This window comes from Pagrus pagrus, assembly GCF_965226575.1.
Source record: "Pagrus pagrus genome assembly, contig: HAP1_SCAFFOLD_34, whole genome shotgun sequence".
In the NCBI taxonomy this organism is placed as follows: Eukaryota; Metazoa; Chordata; class Actinopteri; order Spariformes; family Sparidae; genus Pagrus; species Pagrus pagrus.
The window spans coordinates 213,354-240,467 of record NW_028175429.1 but is presented as its reverse complement, the minus strand read 5'-3'; positions in this window follow the sequence as shown (position 1 = coordinate 240,467).

Genomic DNA, 27,114 nt, shown 5'->3' with positions numbered 1-27,114 from the left:
GATTTTTTCAATAGCTTCCAGGTCTTTGGACCGATTGACTCGAAATTTCTCCCAGACGTGGTCCTATACTGGCTGAACGAGACACAGCAGTCCGCATTGGATTCGGGTGAAATTTGTATTTTTGGCGAATATTTTAAAGAAAAAATGGCCTTTTTCATGAAAACGTCGGCCGATTTTTTCAATAGCTTCCAGGTCTTTGGACCGATTGACTCGAAATTTCTCCCAGACGTGGTCCTATACTGGCTGAACGAGACACAGCAGTCCGCATTGGATTCGGGTGAAATTTGTATTTTTGGCGAATATTTTAAAGAAAAAATGGCCTTTTTCATGAAAACGTCGGCCGATTTTTTCAATAGCTTCCAGGTCTTTGGACCGATTGACTCGAAATTTCTCCCAGACGTGGTCCTATACTGGCTGAACGAGACACAGCAGTCCGCATTGGATTCGGGTGAAATTTGTATTTTTGGCGAATATTTTAAAGAAAAAATGGCCTTTTTCATGAAAACGTCGGCCGATTTTTTCAATAGCTTCCAGGTCTTTGGACCGATTGACTCGAAATTTCTCCCAGACGTGGTCCTATACTGGCTGAACGAGACACAGCAGTCCGCATTGGATTCGGGTGAAATTTGTATTTTTGGCGAATATTTTAAAGAAAAAATGGCCTTTTTCATGAAAACGTCGGCCGATTTTTTCAATAGCTTCCAGGTCTTTGGACCGATTGACTCGAAATTTCTCCCAGACGTGGTCCTATACTGGCTGAACGAGACACAGCAGTCCGCATTGGATTCGGGTGAAATTTGTATTTTTGGCGAATATTTTAAAGAAAAAATGGCCTTTTTCATGAAAACGTCGGCCGATTTTTTCAATAGCTTCCAGGTCTTTGGACCGATTGACTCAAAATTTCTCCCAGACGTGGTCCTATACTGGCTGAACGAGACACAGCAGTCCGCATTGGATTCGGGTGAAATTTGTATTTTTGGCGAATATTTTAGTGAGAGGGACAATGTTTCATGAGGCTGGCTTAAGGCTGAGGCTAGGGTTAGGGTTAGGGTTAGGGTTATGGGGCTAGGGTTAGGGTTACGGTCGTCTTTTGACCGATTGACTCGAAATTGCACACGCATGTCCTCCTCACTGGTGGAATGAGGCTCGCCGGTTTTGGTTGGATTCTGGTGGAATTTGTATTTTTGGTGAATATTTTAAAGAAAAAAATGGCCTTTTTCATGAAAACGTCGGCCGATTTTTTCAATAGCTTCCAGGTCTTTGGACCGATTGACTCAAAATTTCTCCCAGACGTGGTCCTATACTGGCTGAACGAGACACAGCAGTCCGCATTGGATTCGGGTGAAATTTGTATTTTTGGCGAATATTTTAAAGAAAAAATGGCCTTTTTCATGAAAACATCCGCCGATTTTTTCAATAGCTTCCAGGTCTTTGGACCGATTGACTCGAAATTTCTCCCAGACGTGGTCCTATACTGGCTGAACGAGACACAGCAGTCCGCATTGGATTCGGGTGAAATTTGTATTTTTGGCGAATATTTTAGTGAGAGGGACAATGTTTCATGAGGCTGGCTTAAGGCTGAGGCTAGGGTTAGGGTTAGGGTTAGGGTTATGGGGCTAGGGTTAGGGTTACGGTCGTCTTTTGACCGATTGACTCGAAATTGCACACGCATGTCCTCCTCACTGGTGGAATGAGGCTCGCCGGTTTTGGTTGGATTCTGGTGGAATTTGTATTTTTGGCGAATATTTTAAAGAAAAAATGGCCTTTTTCATGAAAACGTCGGCCGATTTTTTCAATAGCTTCCAGGTCTTTGGACCGATTGACTCGAAATTTCTCCCAGACGTGGTCCTATACTGGCTGAACGAGACACAGCAGTCCGCATTGGATTCGGGTGAAATTTGTATTTTTGGCGAATATTTTAAAGAAAAAATGGCCTTTTTCATGAAAACGTCGGCCGATTTTTTCAATAGCTTCCAGGTCTTTGGACCGATTGACTCGAAATTTCTCCCAGACGTGGTCCTATACTGGCTGAACGAGACACAGCAGTCCGCATTGGATTCGGGTGAAATTTGTATTTTTGGCGAATATTTTAAAGAAAAAATGGCCTTTTTCATGAAAACGTCGGCCGATTTTTTCAATAGCTTCCAGGTCTTTGGACCGATTGACTCGAAATTTCTCCCAGACGTGGTCCTATACTGGCTGAACGAGACACAGCAGTCCGTATTGGATTCGGGTGAAATTTGTATTTTTGGCGAATATTTTAAAGAAAAAAATGGCCTTTTTCATGAAAACGTCGGCCGATTTTTTCAATAGCTTCCAGGTCTTTGGACCGATTGACTCGAAATTTATCCCAGACGTGGTCCTATACTGGCTGAACGAGACACAGCAGTCCGCATTGGATTCGGGTGAAATTTGTATTTTTGGCGAATATTTTAGTGAGAGGGACAATGTTTCATGAGGCTGGCTTAAGGCTGAGGCTAGGGTTAGGGTTAGGGTTAGGGTTATGGGGCTAGGGTTAGGGTTACGGTCGTCTTTTGACCGATTGACTCGAAATTGCACACGCATGTCCTCCTCACTGGTGGAATGAGGCTCGCCGGTTTTGGTTGGATTCTGGTGGAATTTGTATTTTTGGTGAATATTTTAAAGAAAAAAATGGCCTTTTTCATGAAAACGTCGGCCGATTTTTTCAATAGCTTCCAGGTCTTTGGACCGATTGACTCGAAATTTCTCCCAGACGTGGTCCTATACTGGCTGAACGAGACACAGCAGTCCGCATTGGATTTGGGTGAAATTTGTATTTTTGGCGAATATTTTAAAGAAAAAATGGCCTTTTTCATGAAAACGTCGGCCGATTTTTTCAATAGCTTCCAGGTCTTTGGACCGATTGACTCGAAATTTCTCCCAGACGTGGTCCTATACTGGCTGAACGAGACACAGCAGTCCGCATTGGATTCGGGTGAAATTTGTATTTTTGGCGAATATTTTAGTGAGAGGGACAATGTTTCATGAGGCTGGCTTAAGGCTGAGGCTAGGGTTAGGGTTAGGGTTAGGGTTATGGGGCTAGGGTTAGGGTTACGGGGCTAGGGTTAGGGTTACGGTCGTCTTTTGACCGATTGACTCGAAATTGCACACGCATGTCCTCCTCACTGGTGGAATGAGGCTCGCCGGTTTTGGTTGGATTCTGGTGGAATTTGTATTTTTGGCGAATATTTTAAAGAAAAAATGGCCTTTTTCATGAAAACGTCGGCCGATTTTTTCAATAGCTTCCAGGTCTTTGGACCGATTGACTCAAAATTTCTCCCAGACGTGGTCCTATACTGGCTGAACGAGACACAGCAGTCCGCATTGGATTCGGGTGAAATTTGTATTTTTGGCGAATATTTTAAAGAAAAAATGGCCTTTTTCATGAAAACGTCGGCCGATTTTTTCAATAGCTTCCAGGTCTTTGGACCGATTGACTCGAAATTTCTCCCAGACGTGGTCCTATACTGGCTGAACGAGACACAGCAGTCCGCATTGGATTCGGGTGAAATTTGTATTTTTGGCGAATATTTTAGTGAGAGGGACAATGTTTCATGAGGCTGGCTTAAGGCTGAGGCTAGGGTTAGGGTTAGGGTTAGGGTTATGGGGCTAGGGTTAGGGTTACGGTCGTCTTTTGACCGATTGACTCGAAATTGCACACGCATGTCCTCCTCACTGGTGGAATGAGGCTCGCCGGTTTTGGTTGGATTCTGGTGGAATTTGTATTTTTGGTGAATATTTTAAAGAAAAAAATGGCCTTTTTCATGAAAACGTCGGCCGATTTTTTCAATAGCTTCCAGGTCTTTGGACCGATTGACTCGAAATTTCTCCCAGACGTGGTCCTATACTGGCTGAACGAGACACAGCAGTCCGCATTGGATTTGGGTGAAATTTGTATTTTTGGCGAATATTTTAAAGAAAAAATGGCCTTTTTCATGAAAACGTCGGCCGATTTTTTCAATAGCTTCCAGGTCTTTGGACCGATTGACTCGAAATTTCTCCCAGACGTGGTCCTATACTGGCTGAACGAGACACAGCAGTCCGCATTGGATTCGGGTGAAATTTGTATTTTTGGCGAATATTTTAGTGAGAGGGACAATGTTTCATGAGGCTGGCTTAAGGCTGAGGCTAGGGTTAGGGTTAGGGTTAGGGTTATGGGGCTAGGGTTAGGGTTACGGGGCTAGGGTTAGGGTTACGGTCGTCTTTTGACCGATTGACTCGAAATTGCACACGCATGTCCTCCTCACTGGTGGAATGAGGCTCGCCGGTTTTGGTTGGATTCTGGTGGAATTTGTATTTTTGGCGAATATTTTAAAGAAAAAATGGCCTTTTTCATGAAAACGTCGGCCGATTTTTTCAATAGCTTCCAGGTCTTTGGACCGATTGACTCAAAATTTCTCCCAGACGTGGTCCTATACTGGCTGAACGAGACACAGCAGTCCGCATTGGATTCGGGTGAAATTTGTATTTTTGGCGAATATTTTAAAGAAAAAATGGCCTTTTTCATGAAAACGTCGGCCGATTTTTTCAATAGCTTCCAGGTCTTTGGACCGATTGACTCGAAATTTCTCCCAGACGTGGTCCTATACTGGCTGAACGAGACACAGCAGTCCGCATTGGATTCGGGTGAAATTTGTATTTTTGGCGAATATTTTAGTGAGAGGGACAATGTTTCATGAGGCTGGCTTAAGGCTGAGGCTAGGGTTAGGGTTAGGGTTAGGGTTATGGGGCTAGGGTTAGGGTTACGGGGCTAGGGTTAGGGTTACGGTCGTCTTTTGACCGATTGACTCGAAATTGCACACGCATGTCCTCCTCACTGGTGGAATGAGGCTCGCCGGTTTTGGTTGGATTCTGGTGGAATTTGTATTTTTGGCGAATATTTTAAAGAAAAAATGGCCTTTTTCATGAAAACGTCGGCCGATTTTTTCAATAGCTTCCAGGTCTTTGGACCGATTGACTCGAAATTTCTCCCAGACGTGGTCCTATACTGGCTGAACGAGACACAGCAGTCCGCATTGGATTCGGGTGAAATTTGTATTTTTGGCGAATATTTTAAAGAAAAAATGGCCTTTTTCATGAAAACGTCGGCCGATTTTTTCAATAGCTTCCAGGTCTTTGGACCGATTGACTCGAAATTTCTCCCAGACGTGGTCCTATACTGGCTGAACGAGACACAGCAGTCCGCATTGGATTCGGGTGAAATTTGTATTTTTGGCGAATATTTTAAAGAAAAAATGGCCTTTTTCATGAAAACGTCGGCCGATTTTTTCAATAGCTTCCAGGTCTTTGGACCGATTGACTCGAAATTTCTCCCAGACGTGGTCCTATACTGGCTGAACGAGACACAGCAGTCCGCATTGGATTCGGGTGAAATTTGTATTTTTGGCGAATATTTTAAAGAAAAAATGGCCTTTTTCATGAAAACGTCGGCCGATTTTTTCAATAGCTTCCAGGTCTTTGGACCGATTGACTCAAAATTTCTCCCAGACGTGGTCCTATACTGGCTGAACGAGACACAGCAGTCCGCATTGGATTCGGGTGAAATTTGTATTTTTGGCGAATATTTTAGTGAGAGGGACAATGTTTCATGAGGCTGGCTTAAGGCTGAGGCTAGGGTTAGGGTTAGGGTTAGGGTTATGGGGCTAGGGTTAGGGTTACGGTCGTCTTTTGACCGATTGACTCGAAATTGCACACGCATGTCCTCCTCACTGGTGGAATGAGGCTCGCCGGTTTTGGTTGGATTCTGGTGGAATTTGTATTTTTGGTGAATATTTTAAAGAAAAAAATGGCCTTTTTCATGAAAACGTCGGCCGATTTTTTCAATAGCTTCCAGGTCTTTGGACCGATTGACTCAAAATTTCTCCCAGACGTGGTCCTATACTGGCTGAACGAGACACAGCAGTCCGCATTGGATTCGGGTGAAATTTGTATTTTTGGCGAATATTTTAAAGAAAAAATGGCCTTTTTCATGAAAACATCCGCCGATTTTTTCAATAGCTTCCAGGTCTTTGGACCGATTGACTCGAAATTTCTCCCAGACGTGGTCCTATACTGGCTGAACGAGACACAGCAGTCCGCATTGGATTCGGGTGAAATTTGTATTTTTGGCGAATATTTTAGTGAGAGGGACAATGTTTCATGAGGCTGGCTTAAGGCTGAGGCTAGGGTTAGGGTTAGGGTTAGGGTTATGGGGCTAGGGTTAGGGTTACGGTCGTCTTTTGACCGATTGACTCGAAATTGCACACGCATGTCCTCCTCACTGGTGGAATGAGGCTCGCCGGTTTTGGTTGGATTCTGGTGGAATTTGTATTTTTGGCGAATATTTTAAAGAAAAAATGGCCTTTTTCATGAAAACGTCGGCCGATTTTTTCAATAGCTTCCAGGTCTTTGGACCGATTGACTCGAAATTTCTCCCAGACGTGGTCCTATACTGGCTGAACGAGACACAGCAGTCCGCATTGGATTCGGGTGAAATTTGTATTTTTGGCGAATATTTTAAAGAAAAAATGGCCTTTTTCATGAAAACGTCGGCCGATTTTTTCAATAGCTTCCAGGTCTTTGGACCGATTGACTCGAAATTTCTCCCAGACGTGGTCCTATACTGGCTGAACGAGACACAGCAGTCCGCATTGGATTCGGGTGAAATTTGTATTTTTGGCGAATATTTTAAAGAAAAAATGGCCTTTTTCATGAAAACGTCGGCCGATTTTTTCAATAGCTTCCAGGTCTTTGGACCGATTGACTCGAAATTTCTCCCAGACGTGGTCCTATACTGGCTGAACGAGACACAGCAGTCCGCATTGGATTCGGGTGAAATTTGTATTTTTGGCGAATATTTTAGTGAGAGGGACAATGTTTCATGAGGCTGGCTTAAGGCTGAGGCTAGGGTTAGGGTTAGGGTTAGGGTTATGGGGCTAGGGTTAGGGTTACGGGGCTAGGGTTAGGGTTACGGTCGTCTTTTGACCGATTGACTCGAAATTGCACACGCATGTCCTCCTCACTGGTGGAATGAGGCTCGCCGGTTTTGGTTGGATTCTGGTGGAATTTGTATTTTTGGCGAATATTTTAAAGAAAAAAATGGCCTTTTTCATGAAAACGTCGGCCGATTTTTTCAATAGCTTCCAGGTCTTTGGACCGATTGACTCGAAATTTCTCCCAGACGTGGTCCTATACTGGCTGAACGAGACACAGCAGTCCGCATTGGATTCGGGTGAAATTTGTATTTTTGGCGAATATTTTAGTGAGAGGGACAATGTTTCATGAGGCTGGCTTAAGGCTGAGGCTAGGGTTAGGGTTAGGGTTAGGGTTATGGGGCTAGGGTTAGGGTTACGGTCGTCTTTTGACCGATTGACTCGAAATTGCACACGCATGTCCTCCTCACTGGTGGAATGAGGCTCGCCGGTTTTGGTTGGATTCTGGTGGAATTTGTATTTTTGGTGAATATTTTAAAGAAAAAAATGGCCTTTTTCATGAAAACGTCGGCCGATTTTTTCAATAGCTTCCAGGTCTTTGGACCGATTGACTCAAAATTTATCCCAGACGTGGTCCTATACTGGCTGAACGAGACACAGCAGTCCGCATTGGATTCGGGTGAAATTTGTATTTTTGGCGAATATTTTAGTGAGAGGGACAATGTTTCATGAGGCTGGCTTAAGGCTGAGGCTAGGGTTAGGGTTAGGGTTAGGGTTATGGGGCTAGGGTTAGGGTTACGGTCGTCTTTTGACCGATTGACTCGAAATTGCACACGCATGTCCTCCTCACTGGTGGAATGAGGCTCGCCGGTTTTGGTTGGATTCTGGTGGAATTTGTATTTTTGGTGAATATTTTAAAGAAAAAAATGGCCTTTTTCATGAAAACGTCGGCCGATTTTTTCAATAGCTTCCAGGTCTTTGGACCGATTGACTCGAAATTTCTCCCAGACGTGGTCCTATACTGGCTGAACGAGACACAGCAGTCCGCATTGGATTTGGGTGAAATTTGTATTTTTGGCGAATATTTTAAAGAAAAAATGGCCTTTTTCATGAAAACGTCGGCCGATTTTTTCAATAGCTTCCAGGTCTTTGGACCGATTGACTCGAAATTTCTCCCAGACGTGGTCCTATACTGGCTGAACGAGACACAGCAGTCCGCATTGGATTCGGGTGAAATTTGTATTTTTGGCGAATATTTTAGTGAGAGGGACAATGTTTCATGAGGCTGGCTTAAGGCTGAGGCTAGGGTTAGGGTTAGGGTTAGGGTTATGGGGCTAGGGTTAGGGTTACGGGGCTAGGGTTAGGGTTACGGTCGTCTTTTGACCGATTGACTCGAAATTGCACACGCATGTCCTCCTCACTGGTGGAATGAGGCTCGCCGGTTTTGGTTGGATTCTGGTGGAATTTGTATTTTTGGCGAATATTTTAAAGAAAAAATGGCCTTTTTCATGAAAACGTCGGCCGATTTTTTCAATAGCTTCCAGGTCTTTGGACCGATTGACTCAAAATTTCTCCCAGACGTGGTCCTATACTGGCTGAACGAGACACAGCAGTCCGCATTGGATTCGGGTGAAATTTGTATTTTTGGCGAATATTTTAAAGAAAAAATGGCCTTTTTCATGAAAACGTCGGCCGATTTTTTCAATAGCTTCCAGGTCTTTGGACCGATTGACTCGAAATTTCTCCCAGACGTGGTCCTATACTGGCTGAACGAGACACAGCAGTCCGCATTGGATTCGGGTGAAATTTGTATTTTTGGCGAATATTTTAGTGAGAGGGACAATGTTTCATGAGGCTGGCTTAAGGCTGAGGCTAGGGTTAGGGTTAGGGTTAGGGTTATGGGGCTAGGGTTAGGGTTACGGGGCTAGGGTTAGGGTTACGGTCGTCTTTTGACCGATTGACTCGAAATTGCACACGCATGTCCTCCTCACTGGTGGAATGAGGCTCGCCGGTTTTGGTTGGATTCTGGTGGAATTTGTATTTTTGGCGAATATTTTAAAGAAAAAATGGCCTTTTTCATGAAAACGTCGGCCGATTTTTTCAATAGCTTCCAGGTCTTTGGACCGATTGACTCGAAATTTCTCCCAGACGTGGTCCTATACTGGCTGAACGAGACACAGCAGTCCGCATTGGATTCGGGTGAAATTTGTATTTTTGGCGAATATTTTAAAGAAAAAATGGCCTTTTTCATGAAAACGTCGGCCGATTTTTTCAATAGCTTCCAGGTCTTTGGACCGATTGACTCAAAATTTCTCCCAGACGTGGTCCTATACTGGCTGAACGAGACACAGCAGTCCGCATTGGATTCGGGTGAAATTTGTATTTTTGGCGAATATTTTAGTGAGAGGGACAATGTTTCATGAGGCTGGCTTAAGGCTGAGGCTAGGGTTAGGGTTAGGGTTAGGGTTATGGGGCTAGGGTTAGGGTTACGGGGCTAGGGTTAGGGTTACGGTCGTCTTTTGACCGATTGACTCGAAATTGCACACGCATGTCCTCCTCACTGGTGGAATGAGGCTCGCCGGTTTTGGTTGGATTCTGGTGGAATTTGTATTTTTGGCGAATATTTTAAAGAAAAAATGGCCTTTTTCATGAAAACGTCGGCCGATTTTTTCAATAGCTTCCAGGTCTTTGGACCGATTGACTCGAAATTTCTCCCAGACGTGGTCCTATACTGGCTGAACGAGACACAGCAGTCCGCATTGGATTCGGGTGAAATTTGTATTTTTGGCGAATATTTTAAAGAAAAAATGGCCTTTTTCATGAAAACGTCGGCCGATTTTTTCAATAGCTTCCAGGTCTTTGGACCGATTGACTCGAAATTTCTCCCAGACGTGGTCCTATACTGGCTGAACGAGACACAGCAGTCCGCATTGGATTCGGGTGAAATTTGTATTTTTGGCGAATATTTTAAAGAAAAAATGGCCTTTTTCATGAAAACGTCGGCCGATTTTTTCAATAGCTTCCAGGTCTTTGGACCGATTGACTCAAAATTTCTCCCAGACGTGGTCCTATACTGGCTGAACGAGACACAGCAGTCCGCATTGGATTCGGGTGAAATTTGTATTTTTGGCGAATATTTTAGTGAGAGGGACAATGTTTCATGAGGCTGGCTTAAGGCTGAGGCTAGGGTTAGGGTTAGGGTTAGGGTTATGGGGCTAGGGTTAGGGTTACGGTCGTCTTTTGACCGATTGACTCGAAATTGCACACGCATGTCCTCCTCACTGGTGGAATGAGGCTCGCCGGTTTTGGTTGGATTCTGGTGGAATTTGTATTTTTGGTGAATATTTTAAAGAAAAAAATGGCCTTTTTCATGAAAACGTCGGCCGATTTTTTCAATAGCTTCCAGGTCTTTGGACCGATTGACTCAAAATTTCTCCCAGACGTGGTCCTATACTGGCTGAACGAGACACAGCAGTCCGCATTGGATTCGGGTGAAATTTGTATTTTTGGCGAATATTTTAAAGAAAAAATGGCCTTTTTCATGAAAACGTCGGCCGATTTTTTCAATAGCTTCCAGGTCTTTGGACCGATTGACTCGAAATTTCTCCCAGACGTGGTCCTATACTGGCTGAACGAGACACAGCAGTCCGCATTGGATTCGGGTGAAATTTGTATTTTTGGCGAATATTTTAGTGAGAGGGACAATGTTTCATGAGGCTGGCTTAAGGCTGAGGCTAGGGTTAGGGTTAGGGTTAGGGTTATGGGGCTAGGGTTAGGGTTACGGTCGTCTTTTGACCGATTGACTCGAAATTGCACACGCATGTCCTCCTCACTGGTGGAATGAGGCTCGCCGGTTTTGGTTGGATTCTGGTGGAATTTGTATTTTTGGCGAATATTTTAAAGAAAAAATGGCCTTTTTCATGAAAACGTCGGCCGATTTTTTCAATAGCTTCCAGGTCTTTGGACCGATTGACTCGAAATTTCTCCCAGACGTGGTCCTATACTGGCTGAACGAGACACAGCAGTCCGCATTGGATTCGGGTGAAATTTGTATTTTTGGCGAATATTTTAAAGAAAAAATGGCCTTTTTCATGAAAACGTCGGCCGATTTTTTCAATAGCTTCCAGGTCTTTGGACCGATTGACTCGAAATTTCTCCCAGACGTGGTCCTATACTGGCTGAACGAGACACAGCAGTCCGTATTGGATTCGGGTGAAATTTGTATTTTTGGCGAATATTTTAAAGAAAAAAATGGCCTTTTTCATGAAAACGTCGGCCGATTTTTTCAATAGCTTCCAGGTCTTTGGACCGATTGACTCGAAATTTCTCCCAGACGTGGTCCTATACTGGCTGAACGAGACACAGCAGTCCGCATTGGATTCGGGTGAAATTTGTATTTTTGGCGAATATTTTAGTGAGAGGGACAATGTTTCATGAGGCTGGCTTAAGGCTGAGGCTAGGGTTAGGGTTAGGGTTAGGGTTATGGGGCTAGGGTTAGGGTTACGGTCGTCTTTTGACCGATTGACTCGAAATTGCACACGCATGTCCTCCTCACTGGTGGAATGAGGCTCGCCGGTTTTGGTTGGATTCTGGTGGAATTTGTATTTTTGGTGAATATTTTAAAGAAAAAAATGGCCTTTTTCATGAAAACGTCGGCCGATTTTTTCAATAGCTTCCAGGTCTTTGGACCGATTGACTCAAAATTTATCCCAGACGTGGTCCTATACTGGCTGAACGAGACACAGCAGTCCGCATTGGATTCGGGTGAAATTTGTATTTTTGGCGAATATTTTAGTGAGAGGGACAATGTTTCATGAGGCTGGCTTAAGGCTGAGGCTAGGGTTAGGGTTAGGGTTAGGGTTATGGGGCTAGGGTTAGGGTTACGGTCGTCTTTTGACCGATTGACTCGAAATTGCACACGCATGTCCTCCTCACTGGTGGAATGAGGCTCGCCGGTTTTGGTTGGATTCTGGTGGAATTTGTATTTTTGGTGAATATTTTAAAGAAAAAAATGGCCTTTTTCATGAAAACGTCGGCCGATTTTTTCAATAGCTTCCAGGTCTTTGGACCGATTGACTCGAAATTTCTCCCAGACGTGGTCCTATACTGGCTGAACGAGACACAGCAGTCCGCATTGGATTTGGGTGAAATTTGTATTTTTGGCGAATATTTTAAAGAAAAAATGGCCTTTTTCATGAAAACGTCGGCCGATTTTTTCAATAGCTTCCAGGTCTTTGGACCGATTGACTCGAAATTTCTCCCAGACGTGGTCCTATACTGGCTGAACGAGACACAGCAGTCCGCATTGGATTCGGGTGAAATTTGTATTTTTGGCGAATATTTTAGTGAGAGGGACAATGTTTCATGAGGCTGGCTTAAGGCTGAGGCTAGGGTTAGGGTTAGGGTTAGGGTTATGGGGCTAGGGTTAGGGTTACGGGGCTAGGGTTAGGGTTACGGTCGTCTTTTGACCGATTGACTCGAAATTGCACACGCATGTCCTCCTCACTGGTGGAATGAGGCTCGCCGGTTTTGGTTGGATTCTGGTGGAATTTGTATTTTTGGCGAATATTTTAAAGAAAAAATGGCCTTTTTCATGAAAACGTCGGCCGATTTTTTCAATAGCTTCCAGGTCTTTGGACCGATTGACTCGAAATTTCTCCCAGACGTGGTCCTATACTGGCTGAACGAGACACAGCAGTCCGCATTGGATTCGGGTGAAATTTGTATTTTTGGCGAATATTTTAGTGAGAGGGACAATGTTTCATGAGGCTGGCTTAAGGCTGAGGCTAGGGTTAGGGTTAGGGTTAGGGTTATGGGGCTAGGGTTAGGGTTACGGTCGTCTTTTGACCGATTGACTCGAAATTGCACACGCATGTCCTCCTCACTGGTGGAATGAGGCTCGCCGGTTTTGGTTGGATTCTGGTGGAATTTGTATTTTTGGTGAATATTTTAAAGAAAAAAATGGCCTTTTTCATGAAAACGTCGGCCGATTTTTTCAATAGCTTCCAGGTCTTTGGACCGATTGACTCAAAATTTCTCCCAGACGTGGTCCTATACTGGCTGAACGAGACACAGCAGTCCGCATTGGATTCGGGTGAAATTTGTATTTTTGGCGAATATTTTAAAGAAAAAATGGCCTTTTTCATGAAAACGTCGGCCGATTTTTTCAATAGCTTCCAGGTCTTTGGACCGATTGACTCGAAATTTCTCCCAGACGTGGTCCTATACTGGCTGAACGAGACACAGCAGTCCGCATTGGATTCGGGTGAAATTTGTATTTTTGGCGAATATTTTAAAGAAAAAATGGCCTTTTTCATGAAAACGTCGGCCGATTTTTTCAATAGCTTCCAGGTCTTTGGACCGATTGACTCGAAATTTCTCCCAGACGTGGTCCTATACTGGCTGAACGAGACACAGCAGTCCGCATTGGATTCGGGTGAAATTTGTATTTTTGGCGAATATTTTAAAGAAAAAATGGCCTTTTTCATGAAAACGTCGGCCGATTTTTTCAATAGCTTCCAGGTCTTTGGACCGATTGACTCGAAATTTCTCCCAGACGTGGTCCTATACTGGCTGAACGAGACACAGCAGTCCGCATTGGATTCGGGTGAAATTTGTATTTTTGGCGAATATTTTAAAGAAAAAATGGCCTTTTTCATGAAAACGTCGGCCGATTTTTTCAATAGCTTCCAGGTCTTTGGACCGATTGACTCGAAATTTCTCCCAGACGTGGTCCTATACTGGCTGAACGAGACACAGCAGTCCGTATTGGATTCGGGTGAAATTTGTATTTTTGGCGAATATTTTAAAGAAAAAAATGGCCTTTTTCATGAAAACGTCGGCCGATTTTTTCAATAGCTTCCAGGTCTTTGGACCGATTGACTCGAAATTTCTCCCAGACGTGGTCCTATACTGGCTGAACGAGACACAGCAGTCCGCATTGGATTCGGGTGAAATTTGTATTTTTGGCGAATATTTTAGTGAGAGGGACAATGTTTCATGAGGCTGGCTTAAGGCTGAGGCTAGGGTTAGGGTTAGGGTTAGGGTTATGGGGCTAGGGTTAGGGTTACGGGGCTAGGGTTAGGGTTACGGTCGTCTTTTGACCGATTGACTCGAAATTGCACACGCATGTCCTCCTCACTGGTGGAATGAGGCTCGCCGGTTTTGGTTGGATTCTGGTGGAATTTGTATTTTTGGCGAATATTTTAAAGAAAAAATGGCCTTTTTCATGAAAACGTCGGCCGATTTTTTCAATAGCTTCCAGGTCTTTGGACCGATTGACTCGAAATTTCTCCCAGACGTGGTCCTATACTGGCTGAACGAGACACAGCAGTCCGCATTGGATTCGGGTGAAATTTGTATTTTTGGCGAATATTTTAAAGAAAAAATGGCCTTTTTCATGAAAACGTCGGCCGATTTTTTCAATAGCTTCCAGGTCTTTGGACCGATTGACTCGAAATTTCTCCCAGACGTGGTCCTATACTGGCTGAACGAGACACAGCAGTCCGCATTGGATTCGGGTGAAATTTGTATTTTTGGCGAATATTTTAAAGAAAAAATGGCCTTTTTCATGAAAACGTCGGCCGATTTTTTCAATAGCTTCCAGGTCTTTGGACCGATTGACTCAAAATTTCTCCCAGACGTGGTCCTATACTGGCTGAACGAGACACAGCAGTCCGCATTGGATTCGGGTGAAATTTGTATTTTTGGCGAATATTTTAGTGAGAGGGACAATGTTTCATGAGGCTGGCTTAAGGCTGAGGCTAGGGTTAGGGTTAGGGTTAGGGTTATGGGGCTAGGGTTAGGGTTACGGTCGTCTTTTGACCGATTGACTCGAAATTGCACACGCATGTCCTCCTCACTGGTGGAATGAGGCTCGCCGGTTTTGGTTGGATTCTGGTGGAATTTGTATTTTTGGTGAATATTTTAAAGAAAAAAATGGCCTTTTTCATGAAAACGTCGGCCGATTTTTTCAATAGCTTCCAGGTCTTTGGACCGATTGACTCAAAATTTCTCCCAGACGTGGTCCTATACTGGCTGAACGAGACACAGCAGTCCGCATTGGATTCGGGTGAAATTTGTATTTTTGGCGAATATTTTAAAGAAAAAATGGCCTTTTTCATGAAAACGTCGGCCGATTTTTTCAATAGCTTCCAGGTCTTTGGACCGATTGACTCGAAATTTCTCCCAGACGTGGTCCTATACTGGCTGAACGAGACACAGCAGTCCGCATTGGATTCGGGTGAAATTTGTATTTTTGGCGAATATTTTAGTGAGAGGGACAATGTTTCATGAGGCTGGCTTAAGGCTGAGGCTAGGGTTAGGGTTAGGGTTAGGGTTATGGGGCTAGGGTTAGGGTTACGGTCGTCTTTTGACCGATTGACTCGAAATTGCACACGCATGTCCTCCTCACTGGTGGAATGAGGCTCGCCGGTTTTGGTTGGATTCTGGTGGAATTTGTATTTTTGGCGAATATTTTAAAGAAAAAATGGCCTTTTTCATGAAAACGTCGGCCGATTTTTTCAATAGCTTCCAGGTCTTTGGACCGATTGACTCGAAATTTCTCCCAGACGTGGTCCTATACTGGCTGAACGAGACACAGCAGTCCGCATTGGATTCGGGTGAAATTTGTATTTTTGGCGAATATTTTAAAGAAAAAATGGCCTTTTTCATGAAAACGTCGGCCGATTTTTTCAATAGCTTCCAGGTCTTTGGACCGATTGACTCGAAATTTCTCCCAGACGTGGTCCTATACTGGCTGAACGAGACACAGCAGTCCGTATTGGATTCGGGTGAAATTTGTATTTTTGGCGAATATTTTAAAGAAAAAAATGGCCTTTTTCATGAAAACGTCGGCCGATTTTTTCAATAGCTTCCAGGTCTTTGGACCGATTGACTCGAAATTTCTCCCAGACGTGGTCCTATACTGGCTGAACGAGACACAGCAGTCCGCATTGGATTCGGGTGAAATTTGTATTTTTGGCGAATATTTTAGTGAGAGGGACAATGTTTCATGAGGCTGGCTTAAGGCTGAGGCTAGGGTTAGGGTTAGGGTTAGGGTTATGGGGCTAGGGTTAGGGTTACGGTCGTCTTTTGACCGATTGACTCGAAATTGCACACGCATGTCCTCCTCACTGGTGGAATGAGGCTCGCCGGTTTTGGTTGGATTCTGGTGGAATTTGTATTTTTGGTGAATATTTTAAAGAAAAAAATGGCCTTTTTCATGAAAACGTCGGCCGATTTTTTCAATAGCTTCCAGGTCTTTGGACCGATTGACTCAAAATTTATCCCAGACGTGGTCCTATACTGGCTGAACGAGACACAGCAGTCCGCATTGGATTCGGGTGAAATTTGTATTTTTGGCGAATATTTTAGTGAGAGGGACAATGTTTCATGAGGCTGGCTTAAGGCTGAGGCTAGGGTTAGGGTTAGGGTTAGGGTTATGGGGCTAGGGTTAGGGTTACGGTCGTCTTTTGACCGATTGACTCGAAATTGCACACGCATGTCCTCCTCACTGGTGGAATGAGGCTCGCCGGTTTTGGTTGGATTCTGGTGGAATTTGTATTTTTGGTGAATATTTTAAAGAAAAAAATGGCCTTTTTCATGAAAACGTCGGCCGATTTTTTCAATAGCTTCCAGGTCTTTGGACCGATTGACTCGAAATTTCTCCCAGACGTGGTCCTATACTGGCTGAACGAGACACAGCAGTCCGCATTGGATTTGGGTGAAATTTGTATTTTTGGCGAATATTTTAAAGAAAAAATGGCCTTTTTCATGAAAACGTCGGCCGATTTTTTCAATAGCTTCCAGGTCTTTGGACCGATTGACTCGAAATTTCTCCCAGACGTGGTCCTATACTGGCTGAACGAGACACAGCAGTCCGCATTGGATTCGGGTGAAATTTGTATTTTTGGCGAATATTTTAGTGAGAGGGACAATGTTTCATGAGGCTGGCTTAAGGCTGAGGCTAGGGTTAGGGTTAGGGTTAGGGTTATGGGGCTAGGGTTAGGGTTACGGGGCTAGGGTTAGGGTTACGGTCGTCTTTTGACCGATTGACTCGAAATTGCACACGCATGTCCTCCTCACTGGTGGAATGAGGCTCGCCGGTTTTGGTTGGATTCTGGTGGAATTTGTATTTTTGGCGAATATTTTAAAGAAAAAATGGCCTTTTTCATGAAAACGTCGGCCGATTTTTTCAATAGCTTCCAGGTCTTTGGACCGATTGACTCGAAATTTCTCCCAGACGTGGTCCTATACTGGCTGAACGAGACACAGCAGTCCGCATTGGATTCGGGTGAAATTTGTATTTTTGGCGAATATTTTAGTGAGAGGGACAATGTTTCATGAGGCTGGCTTAAGGCTGAGGCTAGGGTTAGGGTTAGGGTTAGGGTTATGGGGCTAGGGTTAGGGTTACGGTCGTCTTTTGACCGATTGACTCGAAATTGCACACGCATGTCCTCCTCACTGGTGGAATGAGGCTCGCCGGTTTTGGTTGGATTCTGGTGGAATTTGTATTTTTGGTGAATATTTTAAAGAAAAAAATGGCCTTTTTCATGAAAACGTCGGCCGATTTTTTCAATAGCTTCCAGGTCTTTGGACCGATTGACTCAAAATTTCTCCCAGACGTGGTCCTATACTGGCTGAACGAGACACAGCAGTCCGCATTGGATTCGGGTGAAATTTGTATTTTTGGCGAATATTTTAAAGAAAAAATGGCCTTTTTCATGAAAACGTCGGCCGATTTTTTCAATAGCTTCCAGGTCTTTGGACCGATTGACTCGAAATTTCTCCCAGACGTGGTCCTATACTGGCTGAACGAGACACAGCAGTCCGCATTGGATTCGGGTGAAATTTGTATTTTTGGCGAATATTTTAAAGAAAAAATGGCCTTTTTCATGAAAACGTCGGCCGATTTTTTCAATAGCTTCCAGGTCTTTGGACCGATTGACTCGAAATTTCTCCCAGACGTGGTCCTATACTGGCTGAACGAGACACAGCAGTCCGCATTGGATTCGGGTGAAATTTGTATTTTTGGCGAATATTTTAAAGAAAAAATGGCCTTTTTCATGAAAACGTCGGCCGATTTTTTCAATAGCTTCCAGGTCTTTGGACCGATTGACTCGAAATTTCTCCCAGACGTGGTCCTATACTGGCTGAACGAGACACAGCAGTCCGCATTGGATTCGGGTGAAATTTGTATTTTTGGCGAATATTTTAAAGAAAAAATGGCCTTTTTCATGAAAACGTCGGCCGATTTTTTCAATAGCTTCCAGGTCTTTGGACCGATTGACTCGAAATTTCTCCCAGACGTGGTCCTATACTGGCTGAACGAGACACAGCAGTCCGTATTGGATTCGGGTGAAATTTGTATTTTTGGCGAATATTTTAAAGAAAAAAATGGCCTTTTTCATGAAAACGTCGGCCGATTTTTTCAATAGCTTCCAGGTCTTTGGACCGATTGACTCGAAATTTCTCCCAGACGTGGTCCTATACTGGCTGAACGAGACACAGCAGTCCGCATTGGATTCGGGTGAAATTTGTATTTTTGGCGAATATTTTAGTGAGAGGGACAATGTTTCATGAGGCTGGCTTAAGGCTGAGGCTAGGGTTAGGGTTAGGGTTAGGGTTATGGGGCTAGGGTTAGGGTTACGGTCGTCTTTTGACCGATTGACTCGAAATTGCACACGCATGTCCTCCTCACTGGTGGAATGAGGCTCGCCGGTTTTGGTTGGATTCTGGTGGAATTTGTATTTTTGGTGAATATTTTAAAGAAAAAAATGGCCTTTTTCATGAAAACGTCGGCCGATTTTTTCAATAGCTTCCAGGTCTTTGGACCGATTGACTCAAAATTTATCCCAGACGTGGTCCTATACTGGCTGAACGAGACACAGCAGTCCGCATTGGATTCGGGTGAAATTTGTATTTTTGGCGAATATTTTAGTGAGAGGGACAATGTTTCATGAGGCTGGCTTAAGGCTGAGGCTAGGGTTAGGGTTAGGGTTAGGGTTATGGGGCTAGGGTTAGGGTTACGGTCGTCTTTTGACCGATTGACTCGAAATTGCACACGCATGTCCTCCTCACTGGTGGAATGAGGCTCGCCGGTTTTGGTTGGATTCTGGTGGAATTTGTATTTTTGGTGAATATTTTAAAGAAAAAAATGGCCTTTTTCATGAAAACGTCGGCCGATTTTTTCAATAGCTTCCAGGTCTTTGGACCGATTGACTCGAAATTTCTCCCAGACGTGGTCCTATACTGGCTGAACGAGACACAGCAGTCCGCATTGGATTTGGGTGAAATTTGTATTTTTGGCGAATATTTTAAAGAAAAAATGGCCTTTTTCATGAAAACGTCGGCCGATTTTTTCAATAGCTTCCAGGTCTTTGGACCGATTGACTCGAAATTTCTCCCAGACGTGGTCCTATACTGGCTGAACGAGACACAGCAGTCCGCATTGGATTCGGGTGAAATTTGTATTTTTGGCGAATATTTTAGTGAGAGGGACAATGTTTCATGAGGCTGGCTTAAGGCTGAGGCTAGGGTTAGGGTTAGGGTTAGGGTTAGGGTTATGGGGCTAGGGTTAGGGTTACGGTCGTCTTTTGACCGATTGACTCGAAATTGCACACGCATGTCCTCCTCACTGGTGGAATGAGGCTCGCCGGTTTTGGTTGGATTCTGGTGGAATTTGTATTTTTGGTGAATATTTTAAAGAAAAAAATGGCCTTTTTCATGAAAACGTCGGCCGATTTTTTCAATAGCTTCCAGGTCTTTGGACCGATTGACTCAAAATTTCTCCCAGACGTGGTCCTATACTGGCTGAACGAGACACAGCAGTCCGCATTGGATTCGGGTGAAATTTGTATTTTTGGCGAATATTTTAAAGAAAAAATGGCCTTTTTCATGAAAACGTCGGCCGATTTTTTCAATAGCTTCCAGGTCTTTGGACCGATTGACTCGAAATTTCTCCCAGACGTGGTCCTATACTGGCTGAACGAGACACAGCAGTCCGCATTGGATTCGGGTGAAATTTGTATTTTTGGCGAATATTTTAAAGAAAAAATGGCCTTTTTCATGAAAACGTCGGCCGATTTTTTCAATAGCTTCCAGGTCTTTGGACCGATTGACTCGAAATTTCTCCCAGACGTGGTCCTATACTGGCTGAACGAGACACAGCAGTCCGCATTGGATTCGGGTGAAATTTGTATTTTTGGCGAATATTTTAAAGAAAAAATGGCCTTTTTCATGAAAACGTCGGCCGATTTTTTCAATAGCTTCCAGGTCTTTGGACCGATTGACTCGAAATTTCTCCCAGACGTGGTCCTATACTGGCTGAACGAGACACAGCAGTCCGCATTGGATTCGGGTGAAATTTGTATTTTTGGCGAATATTTTAACCCTCGTGTTGTCTTTACATTTCACCACACACAGAGGGTCACAGTGACCCCCCAGGACAGGACAATGGCAGGGGCGGCTTTGGTGTCTTATCGTTATAGCGCCGCCTAGGGACTATATACAGTATTGCAGCAGTAAATCTAATATGATTGTAGAGGGCAGTGGGTCACAGTGACCCCCCAGGACAATGGCAGGGGCGGGTTTGGTGTCTTATCGTTATAGCGCCGCCTAGGGACTATATACAGTATTGCAGCAGTAAATCTAATATGATTGTAGAGAGCAGTGGGTCACTGTGACCCCCCAGGACAATGGCAGGGGCAGGGCCAGGGCCAGGGCTGGTGTCCACAACAGAGGGTCACAGAGACCCCCCAGGACAATGGCAGGGGCGGGTTTGGTGTCTTATCGTTATAGCGCCGCCTAGGGACTATATACAGTATTGCAGCAGTAAATCTAATATGATTGTAGAGGGCAGAGGGTCACAGTGACCCACCCAGGACAATGGCAGGGGCGGGTTTGGTGTCTTATCGTTATAGCGCTACCTAGGGACTATACACAGTATTGCAGCAGTAAATCTACTATGATTGTAGAGGGCAGAGGGTCACAGTGACCCACCCAGGACAATGACAGGGGCGGGTTTGGTGTCTTATCGTTATAGCGCTACCTAGGGACTATACACAGTATTGCAGCAGTAAATCTACTATGATTGTAGAGGGCAGAGGGTCACAGTGACCCCCCAGGACAATGGCAATGTGGCAGGGACAGGGGCAGGGCTGGTTGGTTTCTTATCTTTGTAGCGCCGCCTTTGGACTATATACAGTATTGCAGCAGTAAATCTAATATGATTGAAGAGGGTAGAGGGTCACAGGGACCCCTTAGGACAATGGTAATGTGGCAGGGGCCAGGGCCAGGGCCAGGGCCAGGGCTGGTGTCCACAACAGAGGGTCACAGAGACCCCTCCCAGGACAATGGCAATGTGGCAGGGCTGGTGTCTTATCGTTATAGTGCCGCCTAGGGACTATACACGGTATTGCAGCAGTAAATCTAATATGATTGTAGAGGGCAGTGGGTCACAGTGACCCCCCAGGACAATGGCAGGGGCAGGGACAGGGGCAGGACTGGTGTCTTATCATTGTAGCGCCGCCTTTGGACTATATACAGTATTGCAGCAGTAAATCTAATATGATTGTAGAGAGCAGTGGGTCACAGGGACCCCTTAGGACAATGGCAATGTGGCAGGGGCAAGGCCAATGGCTGATGTCCACAAGAGGGTCACAGAGACCCCCCCCCCCCCCCCACCCCAGGACAATGGCAATGTGGCAGGGCCAGGGCTGGTGTCTTATCATTGTAGCGCCATTTAGGGACTATACACAGTATTTCAGTCATATGTCAGTGAGTCAGTCAGTCAGTCAGTCAGCCAGCCAGCCAGCCCGTCAGCCAACATGTCCTGTCCTTCTATCTTCTATCTCCACCACTAATCTCAGCTCCTAAACTGAAATGAGCACAGGTCGGACAGAATGGCAGTGTACATCCTTTGCATATAAATGTCTTGCAACCAAAGCACAAAGTCTGTGTTTTACGGTCCATCTTTGGTGGGCATATCTGACACCTCTTCCTCTTGCTATGTATTCCAGGTGAGCTGACAGCTGATGAGGTGGTGGTGGTGGTGGTCATGGGCTGCCGCTGCTGCTGCTGCTGCTGCTGCTGCTGCTCTCTTTGTTGTTGTTGTTGCTGTCGTTGTCGTTCTTCTTTTTCTGCTTCTGCAGCCTCTACATCCTCATTCTTATCCTCCTCCTCCTCCTCCTCCTCCTCCTCCTCCTCAGGTCGATCACGACATTTAGCGCTACTTGTTCTTCTCTGAACAGCTCTCACGACCGAGGCAGACGCTGCCGTGCGAGGTAGACGCTCCCTGCTTTGGATGAGTGGAGTCACCAGCGCCTTTCCCAGTTGTTCCAGGAACATCCTCCTTTTGTTTCGTTTACCCGACAGCCAGCCAGGTTTGATCTCTCGCCATAACACAAAGGCATTGTACGAAGAAACGTCGATGATGTTGTGAAAGATGACCAAGGGCCAGCGCGCTGTCATTCTTCTACAGCTGTATGTTCCAATCACCTTATCCAAGTTGTCCACACCTCCTTTGTTGCTGTTGTAGTCTAGAACGATGGCCGGTTTCTTGTCTTTGCGATGGCCGCCGCCGCCGCCGCCGCCAACGTCGTTGTCGTCGTCTTTGTCGTCGTCGTGGGGAGCCTCCGTGTGCAACGTGCTCATGAGCATAACGTTCTTGTTTTTCTTTGCCATGTAGGACACCAAAGTGGTGGTGGACGTGAATGCAAACTTTGAGGACAAGACTCGTCTGTTCTTGGATGTCAGCAGCGCCGGCGGGAGTTCGGGCTTGTTTTTTCTAACCGTACCGACCATGGCGATGTTCCTCTCTAAGAGGCGCTGTCCGAGCTCGTAAGAGGTAAAGAAATTGTCACACGTGACGGTTCTGCCGTTGCCGCCCGTCAGTCCCTCCGTGACATCGAGCACAACCCTCATCCCCTGGTTTTTCTCCGAAGCGCCAGAGGTCGGCTTCCCGGTGTAGACTTGCATTTTCCACGCGTAGCTCGACTTTGCATCACACGCCACCCACGTCTTGATTCCATACCTGGCCGGCTTGCTCGGTATATACTGTCGGAAAGGACAACGACCTTTTGTGTGTGTGTGTGTGTGTGTGTGTGTGTGTGTGTGTGTGTGTGTGTGTGTGTAAGAAGGAGACAAAGGGTGGGAAAAAAAAGAATAAGAATAAGAATAACAAACCAAAAAATTCATCTCAAACTCGCTCACACACACACACACACACACACACACACACACACACACACACCAAAAGCATTTATTGTATGCCAACAACTACTACTACTACTACTACTACTACTACTACTACCTCTGAAGGGAACCAGTTGCTCATCCACCGTTATGTCAGGCCCTGGGTTGTAGAGGTAGGGAAGCCGCTCGGTCCATTTGTCCCACACCTCTCTTACGGCTGCCAGTTTGTCAGCGGCGCGTCTCTCGGGTCTCGACTCGCGATCGTCAAAGCGTAGCATTCTCGAGTAAATGTGAAACACTTTGAGAGGCATGGTGGCACGGAAAATCGCCCTACCGCTCTCCGCGTCCCATAGACTGGCCGCGGCCTCGCCTCGAGACCTGTATACGCCTGCTAGGATCAGCAGCCCTATGTAGGCGTGCAAGTCGATTCGACGCATGTCTTTCCAGCCGTCTCCGTACTTTCGAAAACCCTCCAGATTTGTCATATCTAGCACAATTTTGTCTATCGCCGGTGTGAGAAACATTTGAAACGTTGACACGATGTCGTGGGCATTGGCAACGGCGTACGCGGTGGGTCCCGGTGCCGGTGAGTTTGCTTCTTCTGCTGCTGCTGCTGTTGTTGTTGTTTCCCTTCTTCCCCTCCTCATATATCTGACATCGTCGACATCATCGGCATCGGCATCGTCATCGGCATCGACATCGGCATCGTGCTGCGCTATTACCCTGCGATGTTTGTAAAATGCCACTGAGGACCATTTGATAGTGTTGTTCTTGGACATGTATATTTCTCCTTGTTCTTGTTCTTGTTCTTGTTCTTCTTCTTCTTCTTCTTCTTCTTCGTCTTCTTCTTCTTCTCCTTCTTCTTCAGCCGCAGCCTCAGCCTCTTCTCCCGCGCGACGACCGTCTTCCTCGCCTTCCTCCCCCGCATCCGATTCTTCCGACACGTCCTCTTCAGAATCAGAGTAGCGTCGGCCGGCGTTTGAGGAAATCTCGTCCAACACCTGTTTAGCCGTGAAACCCGCAGTCGCGGGCGGGTGACATCGCGTTAGTGGAACAGAACAGTACCGATTGGATAATGTCTCCTCAGTTGGACTCGACAGTACTGGTTGGATAACAACGTTACGGTTGGACACAACAGTACTAGCCGGATGCAATCGCGTCAGTCGAACAGAACAGTACCGATCGGATAACATGGCATCAGTTGGACAAAAGAGTACTGGTTGTGTAAGACCATCGATCCAATAGGGGATATACCGTTTAGAGTGTCCGACTGCCGACCGTTCCTCTAACCGGTGATACTGGACTGTACAGAGTGTCTGTCAAGTCTTCCGTTGGGTTGGGTTGGGTTGGGTTGGGTTAGGTTGCTTGGCCACCCCCAGCAAATGTGTGTGTGTATATATATATATATATATATATACTGTATGTGTAAATAGACAGCAGAACAGCTCCGTTTATTCACAACCCTTCTTCTTCTTCTTCTTCTTCTTCTTCTTCTTCTTCTGTGTACAGAGTCTGCGTACTGCACCAAAGCCCATGACCATGGCGTGCCCTGTCCCCGTGTACACGGTGGTGGATAAAGTGTTGGAAGAAATGCTGAAGGTGGAAGCGGACAAAGCCCGCAGCCCGGGCTCGATCGAGTGGACTTCGCGCGTCCAGATGTTGGAGGCGTACAAGCACGACGTAGCAGAGAGACACCGGTGTATCGGAGGTTATCTGGATCGCTTACTTCCAGAAGATTCGCACGTCCCTCTCCTCTGGTCTTACTATCAAAGTAAGATGAATCCGGTCGAGTTGATGCACAAAGTCATCGATCGCTACCTCGAGAGCGAGGAAAGCGCAATGAAATTCCTACGGGTCTTATTTCAGGTGGACGAGCACTTGTACGCAGAGCTGCTGGAACGCGGACCCCGGGGGAAGTTTGGTGAGTGTTGTGTTGTGTGCTGCTACTGAGCTCATTAATCGGGGCCTGGATGGAATACGATCAGCCACACGCCGTTTGACTAAAGTCTAAAATAATATTTCTGCACGTTTGTTTGTTTGTTTGTTTGTACGTACGGTCTCTTTCAGTCAGGAGAGATCCTCCCCTTGTGGAATTGACAGAGAAGGTGCGTTCTGCGCTCGGCGACAAGGTGGCGCTTCTCAAGACCGTGACGACGACGCCGCTTTACAGGAACAAGATCGTGAACGTCAAGTGCGCCCTGGATGTACTGAAGACACACGGTCAGCTGCTTCCAGAGGAATATGCCGAGTTCGGGTTAAACGAATGCAATACCCTCGCTATGACTCGGATACTGCACAAACTGTGCAGCGACACTACCGTCCCTCGAGCCAACCGGGAGTTCATCTCGTTGGTGGTGGCCTCCTTTAACATGCACGCCTTTGACCTTCTAGGGATGTCTATGAAAGATGTGCTAGTGTTTGTCAAGTAAAAAAAAAAAAAAGAAATGAATAAAATCTCACTGTACTAATCTACATGTCATGATGTCGATGTGTGTTACAAATGAAATAAAACTATATTGTTGAACTGAAGAAACTTGACTGGTTGCGTCATTTGGACAGTATAAAATCAGTCTCAGCAGACAGAGATATCTCAGTCTCAGCATTCTGTCTCTCATTCAGAGAGCTTAATTCTACTCTTGGACGTGTTTTCGTCTGTTATAATGGACAAGTTTGTCGAGACCAAGTTGAGAGAGTGGGGTTTTGAGCGTCATATCCCAAACTTTACATCTGAAGAGATTGACACACAAACGTTCCTGAGTCTGACAGAGGAAAGCAACAGACCCTTGCTGAACAAGTTGTGCGGAAAGATCGGACCCTCTGCATTGCTTAGAAAACGTATCCAACGCTTCAAAATGGAAAGCGACGGGCATGACAATGACATGAATACAGAAGACTGAGGAGGTAAGACTCAGAGTAACAACCTGTGTTTGTGATGTGTAATTGTTACCCTCGATCCTTGATCGTAAAACAAGTCATCTCCGTATTTTATTTGTTTTTTTATTTTTTTTTTATTTTTTTTTTTACTACAGCTCCCAGCTCTAAGAAGCCTCTCGGATCGCCCTAAGAAGCCTCTCGGGTCGCCCTAAGAAAGCCACTCGGGCCGTGCTGAGAAGCCACTCGTGTCTCAAGTATTGTGTAATGTGATGTGATGTGATGTGCTTTGCTGAACTGAATAAAAACAAAAAAACTCTACCACTTTTGGCCTCGTATTTTATTCTTCAGTGTTCTTCTTCTTCTTCTTCAAACACAGGGGAAACTTTGGTATCTGGAGAGGAATTGAACTGGGGAGGTTGGGTGCCTGGAGATCAGATGATGGGGGGGGGGGGCCGGGGGGGGAATTTGGGTGATGGCAAACTTTGGGTCTCACACTACAGCTCCCAGCTCTAAGAAGCCTCTCGGGTCGCCCTAAGAAGCCTCTCGTGTCTCAAGTATTATGTGATGTGATGTGATGTGATGTGATGTGATGTGCTTTGCTGAACTGAATAAAAGCAAAACTCTTTGGCCTCGTATTTTATTCTTCAGTGTTCTTCTTCTTCTTCTTCAAACACAGGGGAAACTTTGGCATCTGGAGGTAATTTAACCGGGGAGGTCGGGTGCCTGGAGATCAGAGGAAGGGGGGAGAATTTGGGTGATGGCAAAGTTTGAGTCTCACTGGAAAATGGTCAAAAAAATGTAGACGGGATAAAAAAAGGGGGGGGGGGGGGGGGTCTTTTTAAAATCCACATCCGAACCTGTCCAGGTCCACAAGGCCGTGTGCAGGTCCACAAGGCCGTGTGCAGCCTGTGTGTATTGGCTGAGAACTTTTCTGTTGCGTTTTCAAGCACCCTTCTACTTTCTCGGCCACCAGATGTCGCTGTGTGTCATGTCATTCGGTTTACCGGGGACGTTGGGTGTCAAAAGGGTGACAAAAGGCAGAGGGGGGGTGGGGGTAATGGCCGCCTCTGCCAGACACACCACGTGGTAATTATTAAGGGGGGGTGGGTCACCC